Source organism: Tamandua tetradactyla, chromosome 3 (assembly GCF_023851605.1).
Source record: "Tamandua tetradactyla isolate mTamTet1 chromosome 3, mTamTet1.pri, whole genome shotgun sequence".
Classification (NCBI taxonomy): Eukaryota; Metazoa; Chordata; class Mammalia; order Pilosa; family Myrmecophagidae; genus Tamandua; species Tamandua tetradactyla.
Window position 1 is genome coordinate 216,370,819 of NC_135329.1, and position 26,259 is coordinate 216,397,077.

General features: G+C 51.5%; 1 protein-coding gene and 1 non-coding gene across 11 annotated transcripts in view; one reads left to right on the forward strand and one right to left on the reverse strand.

Moving 5' to 3' along the window:
• Positions 1–26,259, reverse strand: part of HDAC4 (histone deacetylase 4) — a 410,616-nt gene that overhangs the window by 279,931 nt on the left and 104,426 nt on the right. The window lies entirely within an intron of this gene.
• On the forward strand, positions 5,380–5,482 carry LOC143678541 (U6 spliceosomal RNA). The gene has a single exon (XR_013173334.1). It is a non-coding gene; the product is annotated as a U6 spliceosomal RNA (small nuclear RNA).

Sequence of the window (26,259 nt, forward strand, 5' to 3'; positions counted from 1 at the left end):
AACAGGCCCAGAGACAAAGCTGCGATGGGGCCTGACAATGGGCCAGTGCGACAGAGCCCAACAATGAAGACTGCGCCAGTGGCCCCAGGACACAGGCACAAAGAAGCCCACGGCATAACCAAAAACCAGGCCCAAAGTTGTCATTTGAGGAGAATGGCAGTGAGAATGTATCAAGTTTCAATGGACTGTGGTTATCCACATGGGAAAAGAAGATGAAGCTGGATTCCTACCTTGTAGCAAACATAAAACTCAAAAGACTTAGCGATGAAAGACAAAACTCAAAATGCTTAGAAGAAGATATACATGGTTATCCTGATGACTTGAGGCAGTTTTCTTAATTGTTTTGTTTTAAAAAAACACGATAAGCCTTAACCACAAAAGACAGGTCTATTTTTTGGCTTAAGTTGTAATACAGGAAGAACTATTTTTGCATATAACCTTTTGTGTGTTATAGGGAGTGTGTGTGTATGTGTGTGCGTGTTTCCAGATTAAGTTGAGTAAAATGCTTTTAATATAACGTTTTATTTTTCCTCTTTACTCATTAGGCATTTAGAGAATTCCAATCACATGCCCCTCTCTGTGCTGGTGCAAAAATGAAACGAGGAGATGAGGATCCTTTGCTCAGGCCCTGAAGCTCAGGGAGAGGAAGCAGCAGCAAAGGCAGCAGGCAGGTCCCTCTGGAGCAGGCGGTGTAATGTAAAGGCAGCAGGCAGGTCCCTCTCTGGAGCAGGCGGTGTAATGTAAAGGCAGCAGGCAGGTCCCTCTGGAGCAGGCGGGGTTCTCCAGCGGCCCTCACAGAGGCCCTGCAGAAGAGGCCCTGTATCACTCCCGCACCCCGACTCTGGAGCCCTCTGCCCACAGAGGCCCAGGGAGCTGAAATGACTCACCCAAGGTCACCAGACTGACCCAAGGGTCTGGCTCCTCCCTCCTCCTTATCCAGCCCCCTTCTTGGGAATACCTCTTTTCATAGTACGGGGTTCCCCCAAAAAACTGGGTACCAATCTGGACGAGCCCCCCAAAGCCCATTCTCTGAGGGAATCATCACTGATTTTTAAAACCCACCATTACCATGATTCACCATTCTGGTTTTAGGTAAAGAAAATGAGAGAATAAAATAAACAGGGCTTCATCAACTATAAAAATAATGTCATTTTCTAATCAGAGGATCCCAAGTAGAAAAAAGCTATCAAGAGTTCACTTAAATTTGCACTACATTTAATTGGCTTTATCAACAGAAACTTTGGTAAACATTCCTAATCTTGACATGAACCAGGAAAAACCTTATTCAAGTCTCTTCATTTAAAATCTCCAATTAATTAATAAATTTTCCTGAATTTAATTCATTATATCTTTTACAGATGCGAGCTAACATTTTGCATAATCTCGTATTTCACTCTTTACTGGTTCCTCTCCCTGAGTTATTCATCCCTTACTACAAGAAATAAGGAATTCGCCCCTACACAGGGGAAGGTGGCATCAGTGAGAGGCCCATGTACTTGACGGGGGCGGGCCCGGGGAAGGGCAGGGAAAGTGATGAGGCTCTCCCATACTCCCCACCACCAAGGCAGAGGCTGGAGATAAGGGGTCTTAGAATGTCAATCTTCAAACACACACACACACGAAAACCATGTGCCATACTTCCAACTGCGCTCATGGATCACCCCCGGGGGAAGGGGTAGAGAGGGGTTTACTTCATCCATCTGGCAATAACCATCATTCACTGCTCAGGGAGTCAGTGGGAGAGCCTTTTCACTTAAAAAAGTTTCTCCCAATTATGACCGGTGGAGTTAGTAAGCCGCACAGCCTGAAAATTGAAAAAAATTTAAAAGAAGCAGGTGACTACCTCGACTGGGATCAACGTGCACCCAACTTATGGGCATGCAGTTTTGGGGGAGGACTCTGGTAAAGACTCCGAAAACATGGCATTTCACATGGGTGTTTTCAAACCCAAGTTTCCAACAAAGCAAGCCCAACGACAGAAGAGCTGGTCAGTCCCACTGCCAGGGGACATCAGCAGAACTGCACTCCAAGGAACCTTTCCAAGTCATCATTCAGGGGCCAAAACTGGCCCATGTCACCGGGGTCAAGTGCAGGCTGGGAAGGGGCATGCGAGCCAAGCCACAGGCCCCAAGAGCTGGGACGCTGACCCGCTGGTAGGAAGAAAGTAAATGGTGCTTGTGTATGTCATGTCTATTGAGAGGGAGAACGAGGGCCCTCTCACAGGGGGGCAGCCTGGGCGAGGAGGAGGCCTCAGTGGGGGCCCCAGCAGCAAACTGGTGAGTTGAAGGAGAAAGTCATCGGAGAGTGGAGCTAGAGGACAGCACAGGAAGCCCTGCGATGACTGCCCCGTTCTACGGCTCGGCGGGAAAGGGGCCCAAAGCCCAAGCAGGAACCCACCAGGGCCCAAAGCCAGCCTGCTGCTCAGGCCTGCAGCAGGAAAACAGCTTCAACGACAACCTACAATTAACAGGGGAACAATTATCTTCCTAATTTAGGTTAATTTCTACTTTGCAGCCCTAGTTGGCAGATGGGAGGGTAAGGGGGGACAGGACTGGAGACAGCTATGTGGGTGTTTTTTATTTTGTTTCTCTAAGTCCACGCATTCTAAATAGCATGAAGACTTAAAATGTCCACCAGCACTTTCTAGAAAAAGGACCTAAGCTCTAGAAAGCCTCCGTTGCGCTGAACCCCCTTCCTGGGGCCTCCCTCAGAAGGGCTGGTTTATCTGCACAAAAAGTGGACCTTTGTCTGCAAAGCTCACTGCTCCCATGCTTTGTGGCATCACTGTGGAAAGCTGGCAGGGATTCTGGGGGTGGCAGACCAGGAGGGGCAGCAGGGGGCCAGGGCCTGGGTCCAGCCCAGACAGGAGGGCCCTGGCTGTCAGAGGAGGCCCTGCCAAGGTGCAGGGCCAGCACAGCCACAGGCGATGGAGGCCAGAGAGTCCTTCAAAGTCTCCATGAGCCCCCTCAAAGCTGTGTTTGGCAAGAGCCTTGCCATAAAAACCATGCACGGGCCTCCGCATGAGGGAAATACTTCCAAGAAAACCAAGGCGTCTCAGCGTGTGGAAAGCCAAGTGCCAGCCACCCTCTCCACGGCTTGGTGTGGCCTCCACGTGGTGATGCAGAGGACCCAGGAGAGACCTGCAGTAAGAACGCAGTCAACAGCAAACACGGCCACACAGCGTCTCAGTGAGCAGGTCAGGTCCTGATGGGCAGGCCAGCGTGGGACATGCCTGCTATGGCCAGCTGGACAGTGTCTGTTAAAGGAAGATCCTCAGAAGCTGCTTTAAAATGCATCTCTCCTGTCACTGGAGGGCATTTTCAAAGACCCTATGGTATCCCGTCTGGGCATTATGGCCTAAATCATGAATCACTTGCAGAAACTGCAATTCAGGAGTACCACAAACACCCACAACTGTCACTACTAGAGCTGAGCGGGCAGGTGGTGGACAGGACATCCACGCGCGCTTCCTCTTTTGGAAGAGGGAGTAGGGTGGACATAAGCTACCAGGCGCCGAGAAGGCTATTTTTTACATGGATTCTTAAGTGACCAGTCCCCTTAAAATAACCAAGTGGAAGTAAGAAGGGAACTTGAGCTTGGAGGTAAAAGGCAGCCAACCAACACTCACGGCAAACTCCACCAGATCTCTCACTGAGGAAAGAACATCTCTAGTTTGAGTGGTCATCCAAACAAAACTCCGTTAGGTATGGTTTCATTTCAAAAACAAGCAAAAAACACAACAAAACAAAAACCTACACAGCTGAAAGGGAGTGCACGCCGGGCCCGGCCCTGGCCCCCTACCCTAGCTGCCACCCCCTCCCGTCTCCCCACAGGCCAGAGGCCCCAAGACCGCCAATCAGACTTGGAAACTGGAGCCCAGGCACTCCTCCGAGCCCCTTTTCCCAAAGACAGTCTCTTGAGAGGACCAGGAGTTTCAAGTGACATAAATCCCCTAAAAAATTAAACTGGAAACAGCTATTTTAAACGGAGCTTGCCTGATTTCTCTACTCCAGGACTTCCCAGAGCCCTTAAAATGGGTAATCAACCACTTTCTGAATTTCTATGAGCTTCATCCATAGCAGTTTGACCAGGATCTTACAAGACCCTGGGGTTCCAGAAGAACCCATTTCAAAGTGGCCCCCTGCACCCTCTCCAGACACCTGCATGTGGGAAGACCTCCAGCCCCGGGTCCAGTGCTCACAGCACCTAAGGGAGGGGAAGGCAGGGTCCCCACGCGGGGCAGTCCTCAGAGTCAACAAAGAGAACAGCGGGCACACAGTGGCAGGGAAGTGGGAGCAGTGGGGATCTCAGACTCTGGGGGTCCTGGGGGACCTGGGAAGTGGGGACCTCAGACTCTGGGGGTTCTGGGGGACCTGGGCAGTGGGGACCTCAGACTCTGGGGGGACCTGGGCAGTGGGGACCTCAGACTCTGGGGAGACCTGGGGGACCTGGGCAGTGGGGACCTCAGACTCTGGGGGTCCTGGGGGACCTGGGCAGTGGGGACCTCAGACTCGGGGGGACCTGGGCAGTGGGGACCTCAGACTCGGGGGGGGCCCGGGGGACCTGAGCAGTGGGGACCTCAGACTCGGGGGGGGCCCGGGGGACCTGGGCAGTGGGGACCTCAGACTCGGGGGGGGGGTCCTGGGGGACCTGGGTAGTGGGGACCTCAGACTCGGGGGGGTCCTGGGGGACCTGGGCAGTGGGGACCTCAGACTCGGGGGGTCCTGGGGGACCTGAGCAGTGGGGACCTCAGACTCTGGGGGTCCTGGGGGACCTGGGCAGTGGGGACCTCAGACTCGGGGGGACCTGGGGGACCTGGGCAGTGGGGACCTCAGACTCTGGGGGTCCTGGGGGACCTGGGCAGTGGGGACCTCAGACTCGGGGGGTCCTGGGGGACCTGGGCAGTGGGGACCTCAGACTCTGGGGGGACCTGGGGGACCTGGGCAGTGGGGACCTCAGACTCGGAGGGGGCCTGGGGGGCCTGGGCAGTGGGGACCTCAGACTCAGGGGGTCCTGGGGGACCTGGGCAGTGGGGACCTCAGACTCGGGGGGGACCTGGGGGACCTGGGCAGTGGGGACCTCAGACTCTGGGGGTCCTGGGGGACCTGGGCAGTGGGGACCTCAGACTTGGGGGGTCCTGGGGGACCTGGGCAGTGGGGACCTCAGACTCGGGGGGGGCCTGGGGGGCCTGGGCAGTGGGGACCTCAGACTCAGGGGGTCCTGGGGGACCTGGGCAGTGGGGACCTCAGACTCTGGGGGGACCTGGGGGACCTGGGCAGTGGGGACCTCAGACTCTGGGGGAACCTGGGCAAGAAGCTTAACCTGTGTTTTGCAACCTGTCAGACCTAAGGGCACCAGAGTGCAGAACAGCCACTGGGCATGCTCTTTGGCAGCACACGTACTAAAACTGGAATCATACAGAGAAGGGTGGCATGGCCCCCATACAAGGGCGAGACAAATTCGTGAAGTGCTCCATATTTCTTTTCAGAAGAAATGAGAATGTTCTCATATAGACTGTGGGGATGAATGCATAACCATGTGGCTATACATGAGCCACTGGTTGTACACTTAAGAGGGATTGTACGGTGAATAAATAAACTTTAAAAAAATTCTAAAACAAGATTATGGTAATGTTTGCACAACTGTGAAGATACTGAACACCACTGAATTGATACTTTAAATGGGAAAATTTTATGGCACATTAGTTATGTCTCAACATAGCTGTTTTAAAAAAGCCTACATTTTTATTTAAAAAGTGAATGAGTGACTCTCACCAACACAACTTAGTCAAACCAATCTCTGTTAACCTTATGTGGAGAAAGAATATTGGTTTAATTTTCTTACAACTGATTTTTGAGTAAAGCTAAACAAATTTTCACGATTTCTACTGTTTCTTTTTCTGTAAAATGCATGTTTTGCATGTAAAATTAAAAAAAAAAATGTAAAAGTGCTATTGCCAGGAGCTGAGGGGTCAAGGTGGGGAGAAAAGGCAGGGGATGAGCCTGGGGGCTTGCAGCTCACAAGTGCACCAGCTGAGCACCCTCTAACCCCCAAACCACATATCTTACCCCACCACCTGCCCCACCATTCTCCTACCCTGAACTGAACAGCTGGCCTGTGTCACCTGGACACAGTTTAAGGGACCCAAAAGCATGTCTAAGAATGAAAACCCTAAAGGTAGGAAGGCTCTGTCCTTCCTTACAAAAAAATCGAAGGGAGAAACATTTAATAATGAATATTTGTTACACACCTGCTAAATCCCTAGGGTGCTAAAAGCAATAGGAGGGCTTTAAATTACATCCACTTGCAATAAGAAAAAAAGAGTGCAAATTTACCAGAAGACATTTCTAGAGAGAGCTGGCCATTTGAATCTTCCTGCCCACCCCTACCGCCTCTGCCCTCCATACAAACACAATAAGAAATGCTCGGGCAGCAAGGTCTCCTGTGGCTCCCTGGGTAACCTAGGTCACATTTACGCCCAAAAGGAATTTCCCACTATTTGCCAGGGAGACTTTGCCCACTTGGAGAGCCTACAGGAGGGGCAGCCCAAGGCTCTGGAGAACTGAAGGGTGAGAGGTCTGAGGGTCACCCAGGAAGGGCAGCATCTTGGTGGGCACCCTCACTAAAGCCAGGGAGGGCCTTGGCAGGGCTTTAGCAGAGAGCTGAAGAGATCAGACTGGCACTGTAGGAAGGCTCTTCTGGAAGCTGCAGAATAGATTGGGGGGAAAGCTAGAGTCTACTTGGTTTCCAGGGGTGAGTTCACGGTAGCCGAAGGGACAGAAACAAGCAGATGGATTAAACAGGTTTTTTAGGAGCTGCAGCAACTGTTATCTGGGGCATGGATTAGACGTTGTGTTAGTTGGATTCAGTTGTCAACTTGGCCAGGTGAGCATACCTAATCTTGTTGCTGCGGACATAAACCAATGGTACGTGAACCTCATCTGTTGCCAATTACATCTGCAGTCGGCTAGGAGGCGTGTCTGCTGCAATGAGTGACGTTTGACTTAATTGGCTGGTGCTTAAATGAGAGATCGCAACATAGCACAGCCTAGCAGCTTGGCATTCCTCATCTCAGCACTTGCAGCTCAGCCCAGGCCCTTGGAGATGGAGAAAGAAATCACCCCGGAGAAAGTTGTTGGAACCCAGGGGCCTGGAGAGAAGACCAGCAGAGACTATCCTGTGCCTTCCACGTAAGAAAAGAGCCTCAGTGGAAAGTTAGCTGCCTTTCCTCTGAAGAAACAACAAAATAAATCCCCTTTTATTAAAAGCCAATCCATCTCTGGTGTGTTGCATTCCGGCAGCTAGCAAACCAGAACAGACGTTGAGGATGATGGGACAAAAGAGAAGAGTCCTTGTGGACCCCCAGTTTCAGGGTAGCTGGGACTAGCTTTTCCTGAGCTGAAGAACAGGGGTGGGCAAAAGCTGGGGGTGCTTCTAGTTATATTCACAGACCACCCTCACCTCTCATGGGTGCAAGGCTTAGACGAACAAGCAGGGCTGCAGACAGAAAAGGGACACAGCTCGGAGATGGAAGATATGACCACCGCAAGGCCTCTGGGCAGTGCAGACACCTGGCCTCAGCCAGGAGCTGGCCTTCTCAGCCTCTGGGTCATCTGTCCAATAGGTACAAGCCCCTCAGGACCACTGCAGGGACTGGGTGGGCAATGGCAGCAGGCCCTCAGGACAGAGCACACGGGAAAGCACAGAAGCTGGATGCTGCTATCTTTATTCCAGGGACGAGAGTTAACTGACAACGGTGGAAAGAATCTGAGTGCCCCACAGTGGAGCAGTCCCTCAGTAAACTTCAGGACCACATCCATTCAACAGAATTTACTATTTCCCCTGGACATCTGCAAATGATTTTTAGGAATAATATGGAAAGATGATTACAGAAAAATGCAAGTGTAAAAAGCTAAGTTTTCTAATCCATCAAAAATCGAGTTATGTAAAAACCAACCACTACAAGGACACAAGATAAAGAGCAGGACAAAACATACCAAAATGTCACAAGCAATAGGTTTATGAGACGTGAATAAAGATGAGTTTTCCCCGTCTTCATGTTTTTATTCTTTAAAAAATTTCCTTAGCTAAACAGGTTCTACCTTTATAAACAGAAAAAGGTCAAGCTGTTTGTTCAAAGGGAATGCTCCTGCAACTTTTTATCATTTATTGTGGCTGTCTTCCATGCTTGCCCCCTCCAAAGCTTTCCACTCTGCTTCGTGTCTAGTTCCAGTTGAGCCTAATTTTACTTAGGAAATAAAACGTCCTCACCAAAACCATCAGTGTGCCAACGACTTCCGAGTGCACAGGCATGGAAGAGGCACACCTGCCTCCCATGGTCGCCTTCCTTCAGGGCCAGGAGGAAGCTCCTCACAAGACCAGCTCATTTCCCACAGACTATGCCCACCTCTTCTGAGCCTCTGTCCCGCATGGCAAACTCACACACATTCAACCCGTGGTCGCTTCGTGCAGGGGGAGCTCTCCCACCCGACCTGGTGCTGTGGGCCGGGTACCCCTCTGGGGCCTTCAGGGAACTTCCGGAAGTTCTTGCGTTCAAGGGAACGCAAGATGCCATCACCCCCATTTCACAGAGGAGGACGCTGAGGCCCAGAGAGGTTCACGCAGCCCAAGGTCACACAGCAAGAGAAGGACAGTGCCCGAACTGGGGTCTGCTCAGACGGCGCCGAGCCGAGCAGCTGACTGTGCCCGTGCTCAGTGCCATACCCACAATCAGAAAGGGTGACCTGCAAATCCCACATGCGGCAGGGCACCCAAGGTCCGCACGTGTGCCAGGGGATGGATGCTGTGACTCCCTTGTGCCTTCAACACGAAATCAGGCAGGGTCTCGGCCCAACGGCCCTCCAGGAGAGGTCTGTCCACTTGGGTTCTGTTTTCCCTGATCTCACTGGCTACTGGACAGTGGCTCTTTCCTTCCTTCTGCCCTTCTTTTTCTCTCTCCCTCTGTCCCTCCCTCCCTCTCTCTCTCCTTCTCTCCCCACCTCCCTCTTTCTTTCAAGGTGAAGGCCAGCTGGGTGCTGACCCTCTGACTCTGAAGGCCACCCCCAGGACATTCCTTGAGGCCACAAAGACCTGCAGGGCTGCAGGGTAGCAATGCTGGCCGGCATCTAAGAGAAACAACACTTGTTTTTTCAGACTTAGCATTTATCTGATTATTTTTGGCTCTTTTTCCTTGAAAATAAGACCTTAAATAACAATTTGATGTAGTACTTTGAAAAGCTGCCTGCAGATAACAATGAAATGGGATATTTGTGAAATACCCAGATTTTCTAGAGATTTACGCCTCATCGAGGTCTTGCGTGGACATGGGAATTAGCATTTTTAATCTAAACTCAGCAGAGTCTTATTAGCAGATGAATTTAGAAAACTCTGGATTAATGGTCAAGCTCACCAAGCCTAGCAAAGTCCTGGAAGCATTTACTCTAATTTCCCCTGACTTCCAAAATTTGATTATTTTTGCCAAAGAATGAAACAGTAATCTAGAAGTATCCAAAAGATGTTCCCGGAGTGCAGGGAAAATATAACGAAGCTTCCATTTTCACTTATTTTTCCATTTTAAAAAGAGAACCAAACTTTAACACAGGGCCAGGCCTGGCTCCTCACTCTGGCCCGTGCCAGCGGAGCCGGGAGGCCCACGGCAGCCAGAAAGAGGGCGTCCAGTGGGCGTGGAGGGCAGAGGGCAAGACCCTGTGGCTCTAGGGAGGCTGGGGCAGAGGCAGGCAGCAGGGTGAGGCCAGCAGACGTGGACCTCAGTCCTCAGCTGGCCGTGAGCACAAGGCGCCCACCCTGGCCCCAGAGACGGAGGGTCGAAGGCGAGCCAGCAGCTGTCAGACACCGCTGGCTGCACAGAGGGTGAGGAGTTGTTTGTGAGCACCCTTTGCCTCCCAAACTCCCTGGCCACCTCCCGCCCGAATCCAGACTGCAGCCCAGGGAGGCCTCTGGGTCAGGGTGGGGAAGATGCCCGGGTCAGGAGTCACCGCCTGGGAGTCCAGAAGGCCCTGGACAACTGCCTGGCACCTGAGCCGCGGGGAAACTCCCAGGGCTTGGGGGCCCTGAGTTGTGGGACCCACCCCAGAGGCCAGCAGCTGGAGCCCCACAGCACCCCACGAAACCTGGCAGGAACAGGAGCTTGGCCTCGGAGTGAGACCGGCAGGGCTCAGCCCCGAGAGCCCAAGTCCGGGACCCAGGGCCTCACCTTGGTGCTCCTCTGGACAAGGAGAGGCCATGAGCTGCCCCCCAGTGCTGCTTCCAGGTCTGGACTCCAACACGGACCGCACTTTAGAATCCTGAGCTGCTGGAGAAGAGCAGTGCCCTGGGCAGCGGGGCCACAGGCAAGCCACGGCGGGCAACAACGCAAGACAGAAGCTCAGCACCAGGCACTGGGGTCACCGGAGAATTCAGGGGAGGCCCCAATGGACCCGAAGGTGTTTTCTTCCCTTCAATAGCACGTTTTCCTCAAAGAAGGGTGGCCTCCTAGCCCCAGCCATTTATTGGCTACTTCTAGGCAGGCCACAGGTTTGTAGCAGGAGTGACCACCCCTACCTTTCACTCAGAGGTGCCGCTGCTGGGCACGTGGCCTGGGTCAGTGTACCACCCAACACCAGGCAGCTGAGCCCTCACTGTCCAGAGGGGCCTTCACGAGACTGACACTGCTCACCCGTGAGTCCAGAAAACGGAAATTCTATTTCTGCCTCTGGAGCCCCACAACAACTAGAGAGCTGTTCTCATTTGCTTCCCAGTCAGAAACCCCCATAAGAGACCGACGATAACAGAGGCATGGTCAAGCTTGAAAACCAGACCAAACAAGCATGGGCCGTCCACCCGCCCAAGTGCGCACAACAGGGACCTCAAGGCAACAATGACAGCCGCTGCTGCTGCCGCTGCCACTCGATGCTCTGCCACCACACACAGAGACGAGCAGCACCTGACATCCCAGGGCAGTCTGTCCACCAAAACCAGGTGGGTGCACCTATCCCACACAATAAAAACTTAAGGAACTAAAGCATCAGCAAGAAACCATAAACCAAACAAACGCCCCAATCAAGCGCCTGGGAGCAAATCCAGGCATCACCCCGGGTCAGCTGGTCCCCAGGCCTGAGGCCCATCAGAGGCTGGCACACCACTGGGCCTCCCAGGGACAAGGAAGATGCCTCCAGAACCAGGCACGCGGTAGGGTCCCACCCCTTCCTGCACCCGTTCCCCTCAGGGGGCACCTGGGACAGCCCTAACTCCAAGTGTGTGCACCCTGCAGACGATCTCGAGGCCTGGCAGCCCCCGGGCATCAAGGCACAGTGTGGGACCCCTCCTCGAACCCTCCCAATGTCCCCCCCAGCCTCAGCCTCTGCTTTACCTAAACCTGGATCATCAAGTGCATGCCATCAATACAAACGGAAGCATTCTGCCACTTTTTAATAAAGCCAAAAAATCACAGCTGCATCTCACTTATCCAGACCCCAGGAATTTTGGAAATCCTTGCATTCCAGCCATAGGGCTGCTTCCCTTAATCAGACAACATCTTAGTATTGTTTTCACTGAGTGGTTAGTAACCTCTCACAGTCCTAACTGTCCGCACAGTGGATACGACAATTCCCTCCAGAGCGCTGGGTCAGGAACCGCCTCTTCTTCCTCTCCGCCCTCACACTTCAAGTGTCGGACGGCCTTCAGACAGTCTCCAAAAGCCGTACGGCATTAGCAAGGCTGGACTGAGAACGCTTCAGTCTGGGACCATGCTGTCCAATAAGGTTTTTGTTTACTGGGAAAGGCTACTGCCAAGAAAGGGGTCTCAATACCGAGACAGACGGAAGGGAAGAGCGATGGACAGGACAGAAGGTCCTACGGTCTCTCCAAACAACCTGAAGAAAACCCCGACACAGGTGTGTGGATGGCCCTCGTGCAACCTGGCGCTAGGGAAGTGGAGACCAGGAGAAGCGAAGCACCTGAGAAGGGACGCGGGGGCTGCGCTACTGCCGCAGGCTATGACCGAGATTTACTTATTGGCTGAGTGATTTTAATAGCGTATATAGAAAAAAAACAGAATCCCTGTGCAAGAAGAGCAGCCTCAAGGGGGGGACGCAACACAAAGGCCCATCACTGCAGGGCCGGGAGCCTTTGAACAGCTTGGGGCCAAGAACCCCTCACCGTGCAGGGCCTGCACACGCCCAGAGGGCACGCCGCACCACTGGCCGCCATGGGGCGAGGTGCCGGAGCTCCTGCCAGCTTTGCCTGCAGCACAGACTTGAGGGGGAGCTGGCCGACAGAGGCAACAGCCCAGAACCCTGTCAGCCAAAGGAACCACCACGCACAGCCTGCAGGACTCAGTGCTAAGTCCCTTCTAGCCAAAGGCAAGTGAAAACTGACTGCTGAGGCCCCTGGCGCCTCCCATTAAACCAGCATGAGCCTCCCAGCCCGGGGTGGGGTGTAAGGATGGCCCTCAGCAGGCCCGGGCGAGACCCCCGTGGCGTGCCACCTAGGTCTCCAGCACCTGCACATGGCGTGCCCTTGTCCAGGTGGCTGTCCCCAGGGGCAGGACTAGGCAGCCTCCCACGCGCCAAGCCCTGTCAAAGGGAAGGTGCCTGCTCTAGTTTGGGCTAGCTGCTGGAATGCAATACACCAGAAACAGGATGGCTTTTAAAAGGGGGAATTTAATAAGTTGCTAGTTTACAGTTCTAAGGCTGAGAAAATGTCCATAGAAGTCTATAAAAATGTCCAATCAAAGGCATCCAGGGAAAGATACCTTGGTTCAAGAAGGCTGATGAAGTTCAGGATTTCTCTCTCGGCTGGAAAGGCACATGGTGAACACAGCATCATCTGCTAGCTTTTCCCCCCGGCTTCCTGTTTCACAAAGCTCCCCAGGAGGCATTTTCTTTCTTCATCTCCAAAGGTCACTGGCTAGTGGGCTCTCTGCTTCTCGTGGCTATTTCATTCTTCTCTGGCTCTCTCTGAATCTCTTTCATTCTCAAAAATGTTTCCTCTTTTACAGGACTCCAAAACTTATCAAGACCCACCCAAATGGGTGGAGACATGTCAACACCTGATCTAGCTTAACAACCACTCTTGGTTAAATCACATCTCCAGGGAGATAAGCTGATTACAGTTTCAAACATACAGTATTGAGTAGGGATTATTCTGCCTTTATGAAATGGATTTAGATTAAAACATGGCTTTCCTAGGGGACCTACATCCTTCCAAACCAGCACAGCACCCCTCTCCCTTCCCCTTGGCGGGAGAGGCCACAGGCTACGCCTCCTCTAAAGCCCCCTCTGGGAAAACCGCCATCAGGTTAATCTAGAACGCGTTCCCGCTGGACAGCGCCGCCCTCGCCCCCCCCCCCCCAGGCCTCTCCTGAGGCGGTTCTCCTCCCAGCAAGCCCTCGCCGAGCACTAGGCGGCACAGTGTTCCCAGGCAGCAGGCCAGCCACAGCCCCCAAGCACCCTGTGTGGTGGCCGGCCTCTCCTGGCTGGTCGGAGCCAGTGGCTGATCCAGAGAGGGCCCCAGCTTCCGGGGGCAGGACTCGGAGCCCCCCAGGGAGGCGCAGCCAGCACTGGACACACCAGCCCCTGCCTCTCTGGTTTGGAAATGAGGGGCAGCGGGGCAGGTATGAGGTGGTCAAGGGCAGGGTTCTCTGGAGAAACGATGAATTTCTCCCGCTTTTTATCTACATGGCTATGACCCTCAACATTCGTGTTCATCTTTCTCTTCCAGTGTCCTGGTGAAATTTCACTGTCCCGCCTCAGAAAGACCTGTCCTCCACCGTAAAGGAAAACAGCCTCCGTCCTTGTGCTGTCACAGCATACCGCCTGGGTGCCCGCCGCCTGTGTGGCCGCGGGGTGCAGCAGCGAGCTGAGAGACAGCGACAGCGAAGGGAAGTTTGGGCTCAGCCACCATAAATATGAATGAGCACAGTCCGTTTTCATTTGTTTTCCCATGCATTTTCTCAGTACAGCTGCTCTGCTTTGTTCTCCTCTTGAAATCTTCTTGTCATTATAACGTTTTCAGCTTTTCTTCTCACTCACACAAACCAGTTGAGTTGTTGCCTCAATGATTTGCTAATCAAGTAAAAACTTCCAGTCAGCCCCAGGCGCTGTCCATGGCATCTGCAGACACAGCTCATTTGCACAATGCACGGAGCAGTGACCAGACCCTCGTTCCTAGTCCCTGAAGCAGTCTCAGCCACCACAACTTCTGGGAAGGTCATATGCCCAAAGACTTTAGGAGACCCCTACGAGAGCCCAAAGGTCCCCTTCCCCGGGAGCCCCATTAGCAACTCCTGTCCAGTGGTGCCTGCAGGCCAGTCCTTGGATCCAGGGCATGAAGGGGCCTCAGGGCTCAGGAAGCCCACAGTCCTGGGAGGGCCCGGCACCCATATTAGGGTACCTGGGGCCTGGTGACCAGAGATGCACCCTTGGAATACTTTCAGCAGCTCCGACACCCTAACCTACACAACACATGCAACTGCATTCTGGATGCTCACGGAATGTAAGGGTAAGCACACTTTTCTCAACAGCCAAAGGGGAAGTCTGATCAAACTAATGATTTTAAGAGAAGTTCCACTTAGATAATTTCTAAGCACCATATTTGGGCCAGTGTTTAATTTCACTGTGCCTTACTGTGGCCTCAGAACCTGTGCAGGAAGGTGAGGGCACACTCAGTGACCAGAGCCGCAAAGGATCCCAGAATGTGCAGGAAGCACACAAGAGGAGGGCTTCAGGTGGCTCGTGGTTTCTCCACCCTAAAGCAGGGCGCTGCTCCAGGTGCTCCTGGGGCTCTCGGAGCCGTTTCTGGGCAGCCAACTCCCTGTTCTCCACTATTCACCAAGGGCGGCTGTGAGGAGAGGTGCTTAGTAAGACAGTCCAGCCTCGTGCCCCAGGTGGTCCAGGCGCAGAGGCCGGTCGAGCCTGTCCTCCTGAAGCTCCTCCCCCACCCCACCCCGATGCTGTGATTTACTGTCTGAACCCACCAGAGGCATCAAAGGAGGGCGGCCATGGGAGCCAGGGCCAGGCGTGAGTGTGCCAGCCACGCGAAGGTTCCCGAGAGCCTTCCGGAGTCATCCAGAAGCTGCAGTCAAGCAGAAGGCCAGTCCTGCTGGGGAGTAGCCATCGGCTCCAGCCAGGCCCTGAAAGCTCCATGCATGGCAGGTGACCAGCCATCATGACTAAACCACAGGGGCCATCCCAGGTGAGCAGGAGGGACTGCACCCTCAGCTGTGGGGTGGACGATTCTGCCTGAGAAGAGGTGACATCTGGAAAGCTTTTGTTTATTAAGTTCCTGGGGGTCCAGGCTCAGAGGGACACGGAAAAGACGTGGCCGCCCTGGGGCTCCCCTCCTCTGAGACCAAACTTCCTGGACGCACCTGAGCACCTCGGCAAACCACCAACATCCCCCCGCGCTCTCTGGGCAGAGAGCGCGGCTCCTCGGCTACCTGAGAGCACCTGGTACTCTCCTGGTACACATGCATGGAGACTTTGTTTTCCTAATCTAGGGTCCTTCTCCGCGGATCGGGGGGCTGTCCTTTTTCTTACTGGGCTGACTGGGTTAAAGCAAGGCAAAGGGAAAAGGGTCGGCTGCGAGTGAAGATCCTCTGACACCTGAAGCCCGCGGGGGGCGGGGGGGGGGGGGCCGGTCAGGCTCACTGTGCAAAGGGGGGGTATCAATTGACAAGTGGGGCTCAAACAGCTGCAATCACGTTCTCCTCTGACTGCATTAACTGCACCCCAGGCTCAGGCACCCCGAGTTCTGCTGCACCCCAGCCACCGGGAAAGCCATCCCTAACCGTCATCTGCTTGAACCACCTCATCGTGCCAACGTGGGCGCACATTTCAGAAAACCAGGGGCCAAGAGATGCCTTTCTAACATGCAACTGATTTCTACAGACTTCGAGGGCTGGGCCGGCTCCCCGTGACAGCAGGCGCACCTTCATCCCGGCAGCTCTGCGCACCCATGCTGGCCCAGCTCCGTTCTTCTACAACTTCACGTCTCAGAACAGTCAGGCCAAAAAAACAAATACGACCCTCCCCTCCCCCACTCCCCCAAAGGGCAAATAAGCAGACTGTGACCTTCCAGACGGGCACTGACAGTCTGGAAGTCAGGCAGGACCCAGGGAACTCCTGTTGGAACACCAGGATTGACAGAGTGGGGAGAGTTCACTGGACTCCAGAGAGTGACTAAAAGGGGGTGACGGATAACCAGCAGATGCCCACCACCAGAAGGGACCAGGAGCACACACTCAAGACCCCTACCCACCGGCCTCAGCCCACGCACACTGGCTCCCTCACTGCTTCCCTGACCAGGTCTCTGGCCATGTCCTGATTCACCCATCCATTCTCCAAGCCGCTTTTATGCTCAGACTCACCCCTGCAGAAATCTCAGCTCCAAGTCCAACTCCTGCTGACTTACAGATCTGAAGTTATCATCAGCAGTCACCAGAAGTCCAGGCTCTGCTGGTCGCTAAGGACAGAAGCCAAACCTAAACTGGCAGGCACAACAAAGAGGGCATCTCCCAGGAGCCAGTGCACCCCTGAGAGTCTTCAGAAAGTCGGGCACTGGGCACTCGGGTCCTCAAGGACCACCAAAGGTCCACGGGGGTGGTGGGCCAGGGCCTGCCTGTCTGTCTCTCCCACCTCCCGTTAATCTTCTGCTCCCCTGATGGAGGCCACAGCTCACGGACCTCGTGGCCCCGAGCAGCCCCCAGACATGAGGTGGCCTGCTTTCCCCAGCCAACATGGAAAAGTCCCAGGGGAGGGCTTCGAGTGACCCGACCACGCTCCTGAGCTGTGCCATGCTGGGAGGCAGGGTATTCCCACCTAACGCAAGGCTCTTCCTCCTTGGGGGGCAGGGGAGGTGCATCTCCTAGAAGAGAGGAGAAACCATGCCCATGACAGACTCTCCTCCAGCACACAGGCCTTGTATGCTGTAGAAGAGCTGCTGGCTGGAGTGCCATGGGCACGCCCCTGAGGAGAAGCTGCCATGGCTGCCTGTCCAGGCTACAAGGGGGTGCTAGCAAGGCCTCCTCAACTCCAGCATCTCTGGTCTCTACTCCAGAAAGGGGGAGGGGCTTCACTTCTGTTTACAGGGATACAGGTCCTACAATAAAAACTTTACATCCTGCCCATCGCGAAGGCAGGAGCTCCAGGAGCCTGGTCGAAGGAAAGGGCCCTCCCAGAGCCTCCACTGGGCTAACATGTGCTTCGATTTTCTGAGCATGCCGGGGAAGGCCGCGCGCAGCATCAGTGCCCCACGAGGGCGGCATCCAGGCCCCAGACACATGTGGCCAAGGACCCATCTCAGCAAGACCCACCCGAGGTCAGAACTCATGAGGAGTGGCCAAGGGCACAGCTCCAACATCACCCTCTTCGCAGGTCTCACGAGCCACCAACCAGAAATAACCATCAGGAACAATGAGTGGAGCCCCCCAGGTCCAGAGGGCTCAGCAAGCCCCTCGCTGTCAATGGTCAGCAGCTCTGCAGGCATTGGCTCCAGCTTCAAGCAATGACACCCAGACTCGGCGGGACAGGTGCTCCCAGGCCACATGGCGACTCGCAGGCTGTCCTGACCACAGGCTCCCACCTGCTCAACAGCCCGAGGCCACGGGAGCTGTCTCTCACTTCACAGAATGGGGATATCATTGTGGACAAAGCCCCCCGCAAGCATCCCCCTCTGTAACCCTTTCATCCTTCCACACTGGAGGAACATGCCTGTTACCGAAGTGGCCTTTAACCAGCAGCTTTACTCTCTGCCAGTGGCCCAGCACCAGGAAGCTGCTCACAGAGCGTGAGGTCCTCAGGGAACAGGTGGCAGCCAGTGGTATTAGCTACCCTCGTTTTCATCAAAGGGCCACAGACAAAAGAACAAGTTTCTATTAGGCCACACTGAAAACCAATCCCACAATCATCTCGGCAACAGATGCCAATGGTGTATATCCACATGGAAAACAGGAAAAAACAATCATCATGCAAGGGGTGAATGGACTGGCTAACTGTCTATGACCACCAGGGGATGTTTTGCCAGCCAAGCAGCGGTAGCTCCGTATGACAGCTGCCCCTCAAAGGGCAGCAGCGTCAGCAGCCTCGAGGACACTCACCCTCCCCAACTCAGATACCCACGTCTTCATTAGCCTTCACATAATGCGAGTAAAACAACTAATGTTAGCTGCCAGCTTGTTTCTTGCACCCTGCTGGAATCCCTGGCACACACAGGGCAGCTTGATCTTGGAGGGTGGTTCAGGCCAAGGCTACACAAAGGGCAAGCGAGAAATCTCGCTGGCATCTGCTGTTCTGGTCCACAGCTACCTCAATACCTGCCACGTCTTTCTGAACATCCAGGAAATGTGAAAAACGAGTGTCACCATCGATGTTGAAAATGACAGATCAAAGAAATAAACCAAAACTGAATACTGAGGACTTGGTATGGACATACACCTCCTGACCGCTGCATCCAGGGACAGCGCCAAGGGACAGCCCGGCCCTCCCAAACCACACACCAGGCTCCAGCATCAAAAACCTTTTCAAACTATATTTTTACATAAAACCCCCATGGCAAGGCTTTTTAACAGCAGGTGTTAAAGTAACCATGAAATGACAAAAGGACCGCTTTTCCATGTGGTGACAGAGCAGAGAGAAACCTGGGCAGGGACCAGCTGTGTCCTTGATGGAAGCAACCTCAGTCACCCCACAGGGTGGCTCTGGGCCTGTCCTCCAGGAAACAAAGAGCTTAGAGCAGAGTCCTTCAGAATTTCCTCCCAGATCTGAGAGCCGTGAGCACCCAAGCACAAAAGTGGAGTGGAAGGTGCAGGGAAGGGACTGCCCAGGCAAAGTCTGGACAAATAATGGAGAGCCAAGAAAGCCACACCCAGATCTGAGCTTCGCCTCAGCGAGCCCAGCAATAATGGAGCATGGTTGTCATCAAAAGCACCCGGATGACCACACCTGCTGGCGTGGCGGGGGAAGGAGCTTGTAGGGAGGGAGCCCCGCCCTCGCAAGGGGCTGCAAGGGGCCACATGAGGCAGGCCCAGCCCCAGGAGCATTGGAGGCGGGGCACACAGAGGCGGGGCGCACAGAGGCAGGGCGCGCGGATGCAGGGCACGCGGACGCGGGATGCATGGGGCAGCAGCAGGTGCTCCCTCCTCGCCAAGAGCTTCAGACCTGCAGGCGTCTGGCCCTGGAACTCCAAGCTCAGAAGTGGAGCAAATGAGAAGGAAGCTATCACCAAAATACCCTGCCACCTCCCCCAATCAGTAATTTAGGCTTGGATGCAACCTCCATCTTCTGAGAACACGAAGCAGAAAACACACATACACATACAAACACACACCTTTTCATCCTGCCCTTTCTTCCACCATCATGGGAAAGAAGGTCAGAGCCAGACAGACAACTTGAAAGGTAAGATTTCCCTTTATTGTCCTCTATTCTAAAGTGAACACTTGCCTGTTGGTTTTGTTAATAAAAATGAAGCACTTTCCCACTACAGAGAAAAACTAAGTTCATTCATTTCTTTGTACATCTGACTAAATGAAACCATTCACATAGTTTGTAAAAACAGAAAACAACTTCGGGAACAAGGGTGTGGCATTTTGCCAACATTTCGCACAGCCATGAAGCGGCCTCTGCCATGGCTGTCCTTCCAGGCTGCCCTCAGCCCTCCATCGCAGCACAGATGGCAGAAGGATGGGGAGCTCTGGGTGCTGTGCTGCAGGTGGGTGGGCACAGCATGGCATGGCAAGATGGAGACGGGGCATCAGCAGAGGGCAATGACCTTCTGAAATCACTGCCCACTCCTCTGGGCTTCTTCCTTTGTAAAGCGAGACCTGGAGCTCTCAAAGTTCCTTCCAACTTCTAGATCTTGAGGATGGCCGAGCTGACAGACAAGCAAACATGCCCTGGTCTCTGTGCCTCTCTCTCCAATGTCCGTTCTCCTGGGCACTGGAGGCAGGGCCTCATGTACTGGTCCAGGCCCCAGGCCTGACACCAGCCTCAGCGGACGCTGCCCAGGAGGCCTCACTGGCCATCTCAGGGGTTGGATCCAAAGGGAAAGCTGTAAAAGAAGCATCTTTGTCTTGGTTTCCTCTCTGGGCCTGTGTCTCCCTCAGGAAACTAAGAGGTGGCAGGATAAGGACTTGTCCGCTGACTTCCCCTCAACCTCTTCCTCTTACCCTCATACAGGTGCTCCTGGCAGCAGAGTCTGGTTTCTGCGTGAATTCAGTTCATACTTTTAAATATACTCTTAATGGAAAACAACAAAAGTACTTACAGGTGGCTCAGCAGGCAAGGATGCTTGCCTGCCATGCCAGAGGACCCGGGTTCAATTCCCGGTGCCTGCCCATGTAAAAAAAAAAAAAAAAAAAGTACTTACAAAACCAGCTGATGTAAACAACCCTGCAGCAGCCATATACAAACTCTCACATCATAAAAGCAAAGTGCCTACAGCACAGACCCAAGAGATGGCCTGGAACTGCCCGTGTCCTGCTCTCTGAGAGTGTAAAAGGTCTGCACGCCCAGTGGGCCCTGTCTCCCAGGCAGCACTGCGGCTGTCACAAAAGCATTGGCACACTAACTGCTTGGATTCTCTGTGAGCCAGGAAGCAACAACTGGACATCACCTGCAGTTTTCCATACCTTCAGCCCCCAGAATTTCTGAGCCCTCTGAGGAACTCGTGTAGGCTGGGATTCTCTTGAAAACAGAGCACACTATTTTCTTGTGAAAACAGGAGCCCTTAAAGAAAGCTAACTGATAACACTGATGACGGAAGTGAGAATTAAGAAAAGACTGGGTCTGGCAATATAGAAGACCAATTTTTCAAATCTCCTGCCAAGCAAAGGTGAGTCAGCAAGAGAGTAAACTAAAGAGATCCTTCGAAGATGGAAAGGCAAGGAAGCTGAGTCCAGAGATGCAAGTCACTGCCTGTCCTGAGGGCATCTGGGCTGGCAGTTGACAGGGTCAAGTGAAAGGCCCAGCTGGGACAGGAAACAAAGCCACTCCAGGGCACAATGAAGCAGAGAAAGACAGGCCTCCAGAAGGAACGTGGCCATGCCTGGGTTTGACCTGGATGAAAGGGGACACTCCTGGGAATTCAGGACCCATCGGGAGCCCACCTGTGTGCAGGTGGCCCACGAATCCTGACAGGTGACCACAGTAAACGCACCCTAAAGAGCCTCCCAGGCTCTGCACCGAAACAGACATGACCCCTCTCTGGATGGACATGCCACCAACCAGGAATGCCATGAAAAGTTATAAGGACAGAAAAGCACAATCCAAAATCACAACACAAGGAAAAGGCCTGGGGAGGGTCTCGGTTATAAGACACTCAGATACTGACTTCAATATACACACAAACAGCATGGCAGAGACAGAGCCGGGTCACCTGAGGGCTGGGCAGGAGTGCTGACCTTCAGGCCCTGCTGGGTGGTAACCAGCAGCCCTGGGCAATTCCCCGAACCGCTCAATTTCTGATCTCCCAGTTCACACATTCCCCACAGGAACATGCAGGGAGTTCCTGGGCCCACACCTGTCACCCACAATAACCATGAATAGCAAAAATGGACAAGCAGAAACAGAAACGGACCCACAGAACCTGCAGAAATAAAAAACATAATAATGAAAATTGAAAACTAAATGAATGTGTTAAATACCCCCTTAGATAGAGCTGAAAAAGTGGATAGTAAAAGAGCACTGAAGAAAGATCTCAGAATACAGGACAGAGGGTTAAAGAGGTAGAAACACAAGGAATGAGAGACTTCAAAGTCAGAGGGAGATATTCTAACACCCCTCCACCAGAACTCCGGGAAGAATGCACAGAGAAAATGCGAGAGAGACACTGCTAAAACATTCAGCAGCTAGGAAAGCTCCGAAGTGCCAGCACACGCTCTGAGGCTTCTGCGCTCGGGGCAGCCCAGAATTGCCACAGACTGCACAGCCCAGGGCTAGTATACCGAGTCCAGGGGTAAATCCAAGTCAGACGGCACTTCAGTACAGGATAAAGTAGCTTCTCAGATCACTGAGGGTAGAGACAGACTGTAATAAATGGTGCAGGATAGCCATTAAGAAAAAAATAAAATTAGATCCATACCTAACCCCATACCCAAGGATAAATTCTCAATGGATTAGGGATCTAAATGTAAAAAATAAAACCATACAAGCATCAAAAGAAAGCATGGTAAGATCCTCCTTGCCTGGGATGTGGCAAAAAAAAAAAAGGACCATAAACAATATTACAGAACAAAAAGACAAACAATTCAATTTAATAATGGGCAAAGTACTAGAATAGACATTTCTCCAAAGAAGACGTACAAATGGCCAAGCAGCAGATGAGAGGTCCAACATCACTGACCTCTAGGGAAACGCAAATCAAAACTACAATGACATTCCATACCCACTAGAATGGATACTACTGCCACTATTTTTCTGTCCTAAAACTATTCTATTCTTACAATTTTTCTATCCTAAATTACAGCAAATAAAAAGTCTAGGAGAAAAAAAACAGTTAAAGGCTGAAACTCCCCCAGAACTGTTGAAAGGTAACTGGCCTTCAGATTCAGATGGTCCAAAAAAGATCAAGAAAGGTAAATAAAAACACTTAGTGAAAATGCAGAAGACTAAAAAGATCATAAAAGCATTAAGAGAGAAAGAACCAACTCCTAGAAAAGATGACCTGAACGCGGACATGAATTTTAAGCAATTACGACGGAATTCCGCGGGCCAACAACGTTTTCAAAGGGTTGAGAAACAACTTTCAGCCTAGAACTGTCTACCCTAAGAGAGCATCATTCAAGAACAAAGATGAAAGACATTTTCCGACTTAAAAAAAAATGAAAGAATCTACTCCTAAGAGACTTCTAAGGAAACTTTTAGAGGATATTTCTCCTGGAAAAAGATTAAAACCAAAGAGAGACGATCTAACAGTCAAGAGAAAACGGTGAGGGGTGCAGCGGCAGTTTAGTGGTAGAATTCTTCCTGCCATGGGGCAGCGCAAGCTCACTGGTTACAAAGAGCAGGCACCGCAGGTCCCACTTCACAGAACTGACCACAACGGAGACCTCTGACCACATCAGGCCCAGGTCGGGTGCAGAGACAGAGCCACTTGTGGGCTGTTAGTGGAGATGTACAGGCGTCATGGAAAGGAAGCCGGGCACCTGCCTCGCTGTGAGCCGGCACTCCCCTCCCCAGGCAGGGGCCTTGGAAAGCCCCACGGACAGTGTGCCAGAGGCATGCGCATGCATGTGCAAAACACCATGCTGAAGAACCATAAGATCTGAAAACAATCCACAACCACAGGCGAATACGCTGTGACAGCCACGAAACAAATACTGAACAGTAATGAAAATCAGTCAACTACAGCTACATGCATATTTTGAATGATGCTCAAAAATAGCAGTGTCTAAAAAAAATCACCAAAGAAAACATAGAGTATGATTTCATTTGCATAAAGCTCAAGAACATAAAACTGAAATCATTGTTTAGGGACACGTGCATATATGATAAACTTTTTTTTTAAAGCAAAGGAATGATCAGCAAAAATCCTTTATGAGGGGCCCTATCTTATAAGGGGAAGGGTGAGCTCACTGCTGGTTTGGTTGTATTTTTCTTCTTTAAGTGGTACACATAAGGTCAACATGATCTTTAGTAGATATAAAATTTCATAGTTAAAATTGAAAATAGTAAATACGGAAGTGGTGTAGCTTGTTATGGCAACCAGAATGCAATATACCTGAGATGGATTGGCTTTTATAAAGGGGATTTATTTAGTTATAAATTCACTGATTTGGGAAGGCACATGGCCATGTCTGCTGAGCATCTCTCCCTGCTCCTGGGCTCAAACAACTTTCCTGGGGCCGCTTTCTTTCTGCATTCCCAAACATCTGGGTCTGAGCTGTGCTGGACTCCTTGGACCTGGGCTGAGCTGCTGCTCTCTCTTCTGACCTGTCCCTTTAAGCCTCACTCATTGTGGAAGGCACTCTTCTGAGCTGACCACAGATGTACTGAGCACAGGTGAAGTCACATGCTGATGCCGTAAGTCCACAGCCACAGAACAACTGGGCACCGTCACCTGGCCAAGATGACCCTGAACTAACCACTGCAGGAGGAAAACAAAAGGGAAGGAGTGAAGTAGGCTAAGAAAGTGGTAACTTTAATCCCAGAACCCAAGTTTGGAGAACAGTCCAGAGAAGAGAACGCTAAATTCCACAGCCTCTGAAAAATGATGTGGGGATGTCTAAATATGATAAATACAGTATGGAAGTATAATTTGTGAGCCCCCTTTTTATACAGACATCTTTTAGTTTCATGTAATCAAGCCATATACCATATTCTTGAAACTTTCTAATAATTATTAGCAAATGAAAAATTAATTCTTTTATATAATCTATGAATTAACTGAAAACTTCCTTTATATATATATACTAATCCATTTTAATTTTTACTTCTTAATGAAATTGCTGAAATCTCAACCTATATTCAATAGGCATGGTAATCAGGCCCCTGGAGTTTCCCAACTATGAAAAATACTTGCTTCTGCTTTCAAATAATCCTGAACCTATTATTTAAAAGGATGGATGGATGTACGCATGTATCTAGGTATGTACATGTGTGCTTTGGGAGATTTTTTTAGTTAATTATGAAAACTGGAGTACCTGAGCACTTACTGGCATAATCTTTCTTCTACTATATTTTCATGGATTGTATAGTTTTCCAGGCAAAACAACATTCCTGTAATAAAACCTTTGTAATTAGTAAGTATATATTGTGCTATTATAATTATTTCCCAATATATTATTTAGGGTTTCACACCTATGTTCATAAATAAAATTTGCCTAGAATTTCTGTTTTAGTGTTGTCTCTAACAGGTTCTAGACTTAAGGCACTATCCACTTAAATCCAATGACATTTTTGCTAAGGTCACTAAGGTCAAGACTGCATAAACTTTGGGAAAATGCTGAGTAATTCCCTAAGGAGTAGGTGTTCTTCTTTTAAGATATACTTGGTCGGGTTCTTGAGTGCCAAGGCCAGAGAAGTTCTTCTTGGGGATAATGAACTCAAGGTTCTTGCTGTCAGAAAACAAGTGCTTTTCCTCTCTTTGAGATGCACTCTGACACACTTGGGCTCCACTTCCCACTGGGGCCAGGCGACCGCTGTCCATCTAAATGCTTAGAACTCTAAGAATGAGAAATCACTTTTCAAGCTCTTCCTTCAGGATCTATTTTCAAGATTATTCTCTCTTCCTGTTCCTTCCGAGAGCCCCACTGTTTGGCACATGGATTACCAGCTGCTTTGTCTCTGGTCACTTCTGACTCAGGCGTACTTTCAGACACCAATGAAGACCCATCTCTCTGCCTCATCCTGCTTGCCAGACGTTTCCTCCTTCGCCTCTGGACCCTTCCACAGACCGCTGGCACACTTTTACTAGGTGCACGCACTTCAGGAGCTGTAGGTAATTTGTCTAATTTGTCACTTTATGACAAAGTTTTAAAATTTATGTGAAATGTTTCTGTTCACTTTAATGGATGGATTTTCTTCTTTGTATATATTTCTCCTGGCTGGTCCTGTGTGGTGTTTTAAATCCTTACTGTTGATAGCATGCTTAGTATTCATGTGCTGTGACTGTATTTATTCTGATTTGGGTTTGGAAGAAGCGTTTTACAGACACACAGCCTATTATCTTCCCTGAAGTTTAGCTTTTGCAAAATGTTACATGAAAATATAAATCCCAGCACATTTTAAAATTTCATGAACTATAATAATATAATGCACAATTAAATAATTATAATATAAATGTAATGTATTCATAAAGTAATCAGTTGTTTTAAGAAATGGCAGCACATTGTTAGTGGCACCTATGGGCCAGCGGCGGTGATGCTCACTCCACCAGGCTTTCTGTCACCTTGAGGCTACTGCCTGCCTGCAAATAAATCCACTTGCCTCGGGCCCTGGAAAAGCTCTGATCTCCATCACCCCACAACCTGGGTGCACTGCACCCCTGCCAGGAGACCGCACCTCCGCAGCCCTCCCTCCAGACAGTGCATCACCCTCCGCAGGGCCCAGGCATCCAGAATGCCGAGGACAGAGTCTTTTCACGTGCCATTTTCAAGTGTATACAGGCCAACAGTAGATGACTTTGGAGACCAGTGCCCACAGTCTGGGTCTCAGGGTCCCTTCCCCTTCTTAAAAGTGATTCAGGGAGGAAGTTCTGGGAAGACTGCAGAATAGGATAGGCCAAGTCCACCCCTGTGCAAGGAATAGCTAAAGCAGGGATGGGAAG